Below are 10,835 nucleotides of genomic sequence, written 5' to 3'. Positions count from 1 at the left end.
ACTCAATCGCTGGGTTAAAACAACCCAACCGCTGGGTTAAAACCACTCAATCGCTGGGTTAAAACAATGCAATCCTGGGTTAAAACCACTCAATCGCCGGGTTAAAACAACCCAACCGCTGGGTTAAAACAATGCAATCCTCGGTTAAAACCACTCAATCGCTGGGTTAAAACAATGCAATCCTGGGTTAAAACCACTCAATCGCCGGGTTAAAACAACCCAACCGCTGGGTTAAAACAATGCAATCCTGGGTTAAAACCACTCAATCGCTGGGTTAAAACAACCCAACCGCTGGGTTAAAACCACTCAATCGCTGGGTTAAAACAATGCAATCCTGGGTTAAAACCACTCAATCGCTGGGTTAAAACAACCCAACCGCTGGGTTAAAACCACTCAATCGCTGGGTTAAAACAATGCAATCCTGGGTTAAAACCACTCAATCGCCGGGTTAAAACAACCCAACCGCTGGGTTAAAACAATGCAATCCTGGGTTAAAACCACTCAATCGCTGGGTTAAAACAACCCAACCGCTGGGTTAAAACCACTCAATCGCTGGGTTAAAACAATGCAATCCTGGGTTAAAACCACTCAATCGCTGGGTTAAAACAACCCAACCGCTGGGTTAAAACAATGCAATCCTCGGTTAAAACCACTCAATCGCTAGGTTAAAACAACCCAATCGCTGGGTTAAAACAACGCAATCCTGGGTTAAAACAACCCAGCTACTGAGTTAAAACAACCCAATAGCTGGGTTAAAACAACCTAATCCTGGGTTATAAATAACCCAATTGCTGGGTTTGTCCATTTTCAACCACTTGGGTTGTTTTTAACCCAGCATTGTTTAAAGTGTACCTTCATTACAAACGCATTACAAATTGTTGCATAATCTGATTGTGTTTTCTGGATTATAGATAAAAAAATGCACCAAAAAATTTTAGTTTGCTGTTGTGGTGCTCCACCATTATATCTGACATAAAATGCAATATTCTTCTGGTCGATTTCAATAAATCAGCCTCCCTCATAACCAAGGTTTTATGTAAAATGTCTACCATTTCACTGCTCCCAGGCGCCAATATATCTCAATCCACAGAGAGAGAAAAAAATTGTGTTACGTTTTAACGTTATCGAGGAGAAATGCTCTTAAACATTTCATAGTTCTGCTAATGTTTTTCTTCTTAAGCAATGCTTTAACAAGGTGTAGAGAGTCAGGCAATATTAGTCAAAGTGAAAGATCTCTCAGAAAATATGGCAGTAAACTCTCGGCATGGCAGCTTAACAACTGAGCCGGTCCAGACCGCACGAGGTCCACCCTGTTGGGAGGAATGTGTCGTTTTTTAACACGAAGAGCCTCTGAGTTTTGCATGATTCACGGTGTTTCTTTCCAGTCGTGAATAAGGTTTACATTTGTAAATTGGAAAACAGATTTTTCTTTATATAAAGAAAGAATATTTATGTCACCTAACACCAAGAGGCCAATATTAACATTTCGCCAAGGTAAAACACGGAAGCAAAATGCAATGCAATCATTAATTTTGCAGAAGTTTTCTGGTGCTCTTCCAGGAGCTCCTTCTCGACTTTTTTAAATCTGGAGGAGGATATAAAACCATGCAGAAATGTCTGAGAAGTGTTTATTTACACTTATTCATTCAAACGAGCGAGGAGGAGCTTGTATTTCACATTCGAGTCAAGAAAGCAGAGAGTTAAACTGAGATATGGCGTGAACATTTGCAGAACATTCCTTAAGGCTCTGCGCCATGTTACGATAACAATCAAAGAGTAGTAACAACTCACTCCCACAATCCGTCTTCACGTCTGCCGCAAGCGAGCTATTCATTACCTTCTGCCCAACGGATGGAGAGAGAGAGACAGACAAAGACAAACAGATAGAAAAATACATTAGCGGACCACACCGGGCTCTCGTAAGAGTCGGCGGGCTTGTTTCTCACATAGATTTTAGCAGGCAGAGAGGGAGAAAAAGGTGAATCTTGTTTTCATTACAGGAGAAAATTGAACTGGCAGCTATTGAGCGCCATCAATCATGAATTCCATCATGGGCTGTCAGGGTTGAGTTATCACCCTGAATGGCATTCCCACACACACAGAGGGCACCGGCTCACACCTTCATCTGTCTCTTCCTCTCGTTCCCCAGCACCCCGACACCCCCCGACACTGCTTCTTGCTTTGTCTTTTCATTCTGTCATAATACCACATAGTTTCAGGGCCTTACAATAAAGTACTATGGTTTTACAATAAAAATCTGCTATTGAAAAACAGGTAGCACTTTATTTTACAGTACTGTTCCCCATGTGTTTACTACATAGGGTACAACGAGGTGCCTTTGATTTTATTTTCCCCTAAACCACTAGATGCACTCTAAAAAAAATGCTAAGTTAAAAACAACCCAAGTTGAAAACGGACACACCTAGCAATTGGGTTGTTTTAATCCAGTGAATGGGTTATGTTTGACCCAACGATTGGGTTGTTTTAACCCAGTGAACGGGTTGTTTTCACTCAGCTATTGGGCTGTGTTAACCCAGTGATTGGGTTGTTTTAACCCAGCTAATGGGTTATTTTTAACCCAGTGAATGGGTTGTTTTAACCCAGTGAATGGGTTATTTTTAACCAAGTGAATGGGTTGTTTTAACCCAGTGATTGGGTTGTTTTAACCCAGCGAATGGGTTATTTTTAACCCAGTGAATGGGTTATTTTTAACCAAGTGAATGGGTTATTTTTAACCCAGTGAATGGGTTGTTTTAACCCAGTGATTGGGTTGTTTTAACCCAGCGAATGGGTTATTTTTAACCCAGTGAATGGGCTATTTTTAACCCAGTGAATGGGTTGTTTTAACCCAGTGATTGGGTTGTTTTAACCCAGTAAATGGGTTATTTTTAACCCAGTGAATGGGTTGTTTTAACCCAGTGATTGGGTTGTTTTAACCCAGCAAAAGGGTTATTTTTAACCCAGTGAATGGGCTATTTTTAACCCAGTGAATGGGTTGTTTTAACCCAGTGATGGGTTATTTTTAACCCAGTGAATGGGTTGTTTTAACCCAGCAAAAGGGTTATTTTTAACCCAGTGAATGGGCTATTTTTAACCCAGCAAATGGGTTGTTTTAACCCAGTGATGGGTTATTTTTAACCCAGTGAATGGGTTATTTTTAACCCAGTGATGGGTTATTTTTAACCCAGTGAATGGGTTGTTTTAACCCAGCAAAAGGGTTATTTTTAACCCAGTGAATGGGCTATTTTTAACCCAGCAAATGGGTTGTTTTAACCCAGTGAATGGGTTGTTTTAACCCAGTGAATGGGTTATTTTTAACCCAGTGAATGGGTTGTTTTAACCCAGTGATTGGGTTGTTTTAACCCAGCGAATGGGTTATTTTTAACCCAGCGAATGGGTTATTTTTAACCCAGTGAATCGGTTGTTTTAACCCAGTGATTGGGTTGTTTTAACCCAGTAAATGGGTTATTTTTAACCCAGTGAATGGGTTGTTTTAACCCAGTGATTGGGTTGTTTTAACCCAGTGATTGGGTTGTTTTAACCCAGCAAATGGGTTATTTTTAACCCAGTGAATGGGCTATTTTTAACCCAGTGAATGGGTTGTTTTAACCCAGTGATAGGTTATTTTTAACCCAGCAAATGGGTTGTTTTAACCCAGCAAATGGGTTGTTTTAACCCAGTGATGGGTTATTTTTAACCCAGCGAATGGGTTGCTTTAACCCAGTGATGGCTTATTTTTAACCCAGCGAATGGGTTGTTTTAACCCAGCGGTTGGGTTGTTTTAACCCAGTGAATGGGTTGTTTTAACCCAGCGGTTGGGTTGTTTTAACCCAGTGAATGGGCTGTTTTAACCCAGTGAATGGGTTATTTTTAACCCAGCGATTGGGTTATGTTACTCCAGTGATTGGGTTGTTTTAACCCCGTGATTGGGTTGTTTTAGCCCAGCGAATGGGTTTGTCAATTTTCAGCCCAACTTGGGTTATTTTTAACCCAGCATTTTTAGAGTGTGGCACAAAAACTTGCCACAGCACTTTCCAAAACACCCTCTTTTCAAGATGCACGTGGAAATTCAGCTGATCCTTCACGCGATCGTGACAATTGATTCTGTGCTAATTTGATCTAATATTTGATGTTTCTTTTAATGTTGTAGATATAAGTAGCAAATGAGAATCACTAAAATTATTAGAATATTTTTTAAGATAAAGATCTTCTAAATGATATTCAGTTTTGTTCAAGCCAATACCACAGATAAGCAAATGTGCACAATATGATCATGTACGTGTTTATACCTTGATATATCGCCACACCAGTATAGCGTTACAACAATCTGAAAGAAAAATGTCAAAATTTTGTGTAAGTGGGAAATATTACCCGACAGAGCATGAATGGATTCTACAAAACACCTTAACACCTTAGGTTAATTATTAATTTTTTCTCTAGTGTGAATAACATTTAAAGAACATGGAAAGATTCCACAGATGTAAGAGATTCTTCATGGAATCACTGATCCCAATAAAGAACCTATAAGTGTGTACCATCCAGGGGCTTTTGATGCTCTACATTTTCAGTGTACTATGATTTGGGACACTCTAATCCTAATCTTGCTGACTATATAGAATTGCAAATTGGGATTCACCCACAGACATGAACTGTTAAGCTAAAATAAGTGTGCATAATGGTGCGCATTTTAGAAAAGAACACTTTCTTGAAACCGTAGGACATGTCCTCTTTTTCACCATCCACTGCTTCTCTCCATCACACACACTGTGTGTCTTTTTTTTCTCTCTGCCCAAACACAAACACACACATGCACGGGAACCTTGATCTCAAGCAGTAACACACACACACACACACACACACACACTCTCTCCATCGACATGAAAGCATCCCCTCAGCTCTTTTGATGCCGCACATCTTGGCTGATGCATCGCCGAAATAAAATGTCTGCTCTCGAATCAATACGACTCAATTCAGAGGGCTGTCGGGCCTCTCACGTACACACACAGATGCACAAACGCATGGTGACCGAGCCGGGATTACAGAGAAAGGCAGAGGGGAGGGGAAAATACGAATAAATGGGAGAGATAAAAGCAGAAAGAATATGAGAAAAATCCATATTTCCGTTTCATATTTTTGACCGTGTCCTTCTTTCACCCACCTGCCTCTGCTGAGCGGGTGGAGAAGGAACGAGTAATGAAAAATAAAATCAATGTTAGCTGGTAATAAGAGAGAAAGATGCTGCAGATTCTATAGACTGCTGCTGTTTATTTATCTGGGTGTGAGAGAATGTGCTCTTCGTCGGACTGAGTCGTGTGTTTCATGCCAAACTCTTCCCAGCTATTGTCCTCCTTCCAACCAAAACTTCATCCCCACTGTTTGACTGGATCTGAATTAGCTGTCAATCATCGCTTACATATCCTAAAGGGGCTAAGGGGTAAGTTGTCACAGTGGAATCTTCCATTTAACAGATGAATTAATTAAGTGATGATTGTGCATTAGTGATGAACACCTGCTGTTAACAAGCAGAATCACCGAAGAAAAGAGAAACACAAGAACAGCCTTTTTAATTGCTTAATTATCTCATTAACTTTAACTCTGATTCAGTGTTACTTTAACACTATTTAGAGAGGGATCATATGTACTCTGAGCAGAGATGATTTAACTCTGGAGATTTTACTGTGTAGTATGTGAACTGAAACACACACCCTGTGCCTCAGAGATGCTGCGGTCACATCCGATCAAAGCTCTGCAGTGTGTATCAAGAGTCTATCAGCATGTTATCAATTATACACGAAGAATTTGGGAGGGGAAAAGTGAAATATAAACATAAAAGGAGATTTGGCTGAAGAAGCGCTGCTGTGATCTTCAAGCACCCTCATGTAAAATTCTGATTTTAATTTCCAAAAAGCCCTGTCTCACCAGCGCAGGACTTGTGCGTGCACACTCACACACACATGCAAACACACATTCTGCGCGGCGCCAACGAGGAAAAAACGTCATCGGCCTATTAGAGAACGGCAACTAAAGCAGCGCAGCATTCGCTGAGGTCAGGAAGTTTTTGACAAAGAGGGGAAGTTTAGCTATTTTACCTCATGCGGGTCAACATCACACAGCAAATATCACACCCTGTGGACTCATAAAAAACAACCAGACGTAGTTCAAAAGAGGCTCTGACAGACTTTGACTCCTGAATGAAGGCCTACTGATAAAATGAAAAAATCTCTTGACAAGCTTTTTTTTTTTTTTTTTTTTTGGATATATTTCTGAGTGAACCAGAAATTTTAGGCAGGGTTTATTGATATAGTCACAACAGCAGGTTAGGGGAGTTTCAGGGGGAGGGGCTATCTCATTCTAGGGGGCATTTGATTGGATTAAAATCTGTGAAGTGCAGGATGAGTCATCAGTATTTATTTTATTTTTTTTTTTTTGGTCCATTTACATGCATATCTAAGACTCAAGACTAATTGTGAGTGTGTATATATGATAAAAATGAGTTTTGGTAACAGACATGGACTACAAAACCACAAAACTCATCTCATCTGATTTCAGTGGATCTTTAAATGTAACCTGTAAAAGTGCTTGAACATGCTTCATATTGAAATAAAATTCATTTTAAAATAAAATATATATATATATATATATATATATATATATATATATATATATATATATATATATATATATATTGTATTTTTTAAATAAAATGTTATTTTAAAACAATTTTTATTTATTTAAAAAAAAAATATTATTTTAAAATAATAATAATTTTAATTTTTTAAATATTTTTTATTTTAAAATAATAATTATATTAATTTATGTTCAAATAAAATATTATTTTAAAATAATATATTTTTTATTTTTTTAATTAAAGTATTATTTTAAAATAATTATTTTATTTTTTAAAATAAAATATTATTTTAAAATAATATTTTTATATTATTTTTAAAAATAAAATATTATTTATTAAAAATAACATTTATTTTAATTTATTGTCAAATAAAATATTTTAAAATAATAATTATTAATAAATAAATAAAATATTTAAATTTTAATATAATATATTTTTTCTTTTTTTAATAATTTTTATTTTAATTTTTAAATAAAATATTAATTTATTCAAAAAAAAAATAAAATTATTAAAAGCACTAACAACTCTTGTGAATCTGAAAATCACTAAAAATAAAAATGTGGTAACCACTTAACACACAGCCATCTTCCACTTAAAAAGACACAAAAGATGGCCAGCAGGCAGTTCATGAGCTAGTGAAGATGTACAGAGCGCTGAGAGCACCAGAGAGGAGGAGTGTTAAACTTCTCGTCTCTCCTGCGGTGATGACACTCTCTGCAGCAGAGGAGGAGCTGGAGCAGCGCTTACTACTGGATCTGAGAGAACCCAGTCTGACCCAGTTTACAGAGGACAGAGAAAGAGAGAATGAGGGAGGGGTGGATGAAAAAATGGAGAATGAGATGAGGAATACTGACTGTATATGGGATGATGTAGCATATTGTATTTCATACAGACAAAGCATCAATTCTAGATGAGTTAGATTGTGCTGTTGTAAACATGCTGTACTCCCAAATGACCTTCACCATCATTCTTTGGTCACAAATTTCTTTTTTTTCTTTCTTTATTTTTTTTCACCAAGGGTAAAGCTGTAGTCCCCAATGTGTCAAGAAACAATGTCCAACAGAAGCAGAGCACTTTAAATTGACGGTCAGGTGGCGACATCTGGTGGCCAGAGAGAATATTACAACAAGAAAAATATACCATTTTGAAAGCACGATTTAGCTATTAGACCATTTAGACATTTTATGCTCAATAATTTGATCTATAAAAGTGCTTATCACATGACAGCTGTAGTTTAATTCATGAGGTCTGTAAGAACCGAAAGGTCACACAGTCGAACCGTCTCTGTGCCGGTGAGGAAAAGGCAGCTGTGAATGTGCAGCTCTTGCTGTAATGAGTTATTATGCACAGCCTCAGGCTCTTTACTTCATATATTATCATTACATTTGAGAGAAAAAAAAAAAAAAAAAAAAAAAAAAAAAAAAACTTTCATCTTGATGCGAATCAAACAAAACACAACAGCATCTCAAGACTATATTCTAGTGATGTTTTATATATATATATATATACACAAACCCGATTCCAAAAAAGTTGGGACACTGTACAAATTGTGAATAAAAACAGAGTGCAATGATGTGGAAGTTTCAAATTTCAATATTTTATTCAGAATACAACATAGATGACATATCAAATGTTTAAACTGAGAAAATTTATCCTTTTAAGGGAAAAAAAATAAGTTGATTTTAAATTTCATGGCATCAACACATCTCAAAAAAGTTGGGACAAGGCCATGTTTACCACTGTGTGGCATCCCCTCTTCTTTTTATAACAGTCTGCAAACGTCTGGGGACTGAGGAGACAAGTTGCTCAAGTTTAGGAATAGGAATGTTGTCCCATTCTTGTCTAATAAAGGCTTCTAGTTGTTCAACTGTCTTAGGTCTTCTTTGTCGCATCTTTCTCTTTATGATGCACCAAATGTTTTCTATGGGTGAAAGATCTGGACTGCAGGCTGGCCATTTCAGTGCCCGGATCCTTCTTCTACGCAGCCATGATGTTGTAATTGATGCAGTATGTGGTCTGGCATTGTCATGTTGGAAAATGCAAGGTCTTCCCTGAAAGAGGCGACGTCTGGATGGGAGCATATGTTGTTCTAGAACTTGGATATACCTTTCAGCATTGATGGTGCCTTTCCAGATGTGTAAGCTGCCCATGCCACACGCACTCATGCAACCCCATACCATCAGAGATGCAGGCTTCTGAACTGAGCGCTGATAACAACTTGGGTTGTCCTTGTCCTCTTTAGTCGGGATGACATGGCATCCCAGTTTTCCAAAAAGAACTTCAAATTTTGATTCGTCTGACCACAGAACAGTTTTCCACTTTGCCACAGTCCATTTTAAATGAGCCTTGGCCCAGAGAAAACGCCTGCGCTTCTGGATCATGTTTAGATATGGCTTCTTTTTTGACCTATAGAGTTTTAGCCGGCAACGGCGAATGGCACGGTGAATTGTGTTCACCGACAATGTTTTCTGGAAGTATTCCTGAGCCCATGTTGTGATTTCCATTACAGTAGCATTCCTGTATGTGATGCAGTGCCGTCTAAGGGCCCAAAGATCACGGGCATCCAGTATGGTTTTCCGGCCTTGACCCTTACGCACAGAGATTGTTCCAGATTCTCTGAATCTTTGGATGATATTATGCACTGTAGATGATGATAACTTCAAACTCTTTGCAGTTTTTCTCTGAGAAACTCCTTTCTGATATTGCTCCACTATTTTTCACCGCAGCATTGGGGGAATTGGTGATCTTCTGCCCATCTTGACTTCGGAGAGACACTGCCACTCTGAGAGGCTCTTTTTATACCCAATCATGTTGCCAATTGACCTAATAAGTTGCAAATTGGTCCTCCAGCTGTTCCTTATATGTACATTTAACTTTTCCGGCCTCTTATTGCTACCTGTCCCAACTTTTTTGGAATGTGTAGCTCTCATGAAATCCAAAATGAGCCAATATTTGGCATGACATTTCAAAATGTCTCACTTTCAACATTTGATATGTTATCTATATTCTATTGTGAATAAAATATAAGTTTATGAGATTTGTAAATTATTGCATTCCTTTTTTATTCACAATTTGTACAGTGTCCCAACTTTTTTGTAATCGGGTTTGTACATATATATATATATATACTGCCTTCCAAAAGTTTGGAAACACCCTAGAAAAGTGGGGTTTTGAGCAATATTGGAATGAATCTTTTTTAAATTGTGATAATTTTGCACTGATAAGGAACAACACAAACTACGAAAACATATTTCATTACATAAACAGTTTATACATAGAAAAAACTAAATTTTCGATTCATCAAAATATCCACCATTAGCAGCTATCTGACCTAAACTGGGTTCTGATTGGTTCATTGCATTTTGCATTTACTTTGACATGTATATATTGCTATTATTATGTAATCAAAATTAAAATTATTATTGCTGGTCTTTAATGATAATGTCAAGTTACTGTAATGTATTTGCACCAAAATATGATAAGGACTTATGCTGATATCGTCCAAAACCACACTTTGCAGTCTTCACAGTCTCCAGCAGAGGTCGCCACATCTCATCAAACACGACAGGTGCAGCTGTCAGGAAAATAACAATGTAAATAAAAATACAAATATATTTGTATATTTCTCAAAAAAACACAGTCTTCTGAATTAAAAACTTTAATATTTTGTAAGTCAGTTCAGCTTTGTTCCATTAAAGCTGATGGCAAACATTATTACTAAACACTAAGTATTACCATTATCATTATTAATTTTTTTTTTTTTTTTTTCAAATTACAGTTTAATTTTAACTGCTTACACACACTTTGCCTCTTTTTATTTTTCCAAAACTTTGCACACAAATCCATTTCTTGCAAAATGAAGCACTGCATTCAAAATATCACAAACACATCTCAAAAGCAACATTTGAGATTTTAGATAATTAATACCAAGTAGTTACCAACTTAAGGTTATGGATTTATAGTTATAAGTTTGAAATTGAGTGAACTTTGGAAGTTTACTTGTTACCTTTGTGTGCTTGAATAAATTATTGCAATATTTAATACAGTTGAAACCAGATAATTTTATAGTGTTTTCGTTGGCAGTGGATAATATGCAAAAAAGTCTTATTTGGTCTTAAATGCCAGTTATATTCATCAATGTTCACTGAAATGTGAAAAACATTTATAAACTGTGTGGCTGTTGATTTGCAATTATTTTCTGATTTTT

This window comes from Megalobrama amblycephala, linkage group LG17 (genome assembly GCF_018812025.1).
Source record: "Megalobrama amblycephala isolate DHTTF-2021 linkage group LG17, ASM1881202v1, whole genome shotgun sequence".
NCBI classification, from domain to species: domain Eukaryota; kingdom Metazoa; phylum Chordata; class Actinopteri; order Cypriniformes; family Xenocyprididae; genus Megalobrama; species Megalobrama amblycephala.
Note: the sequence above shows the minus strand (reverse complement) of the source record.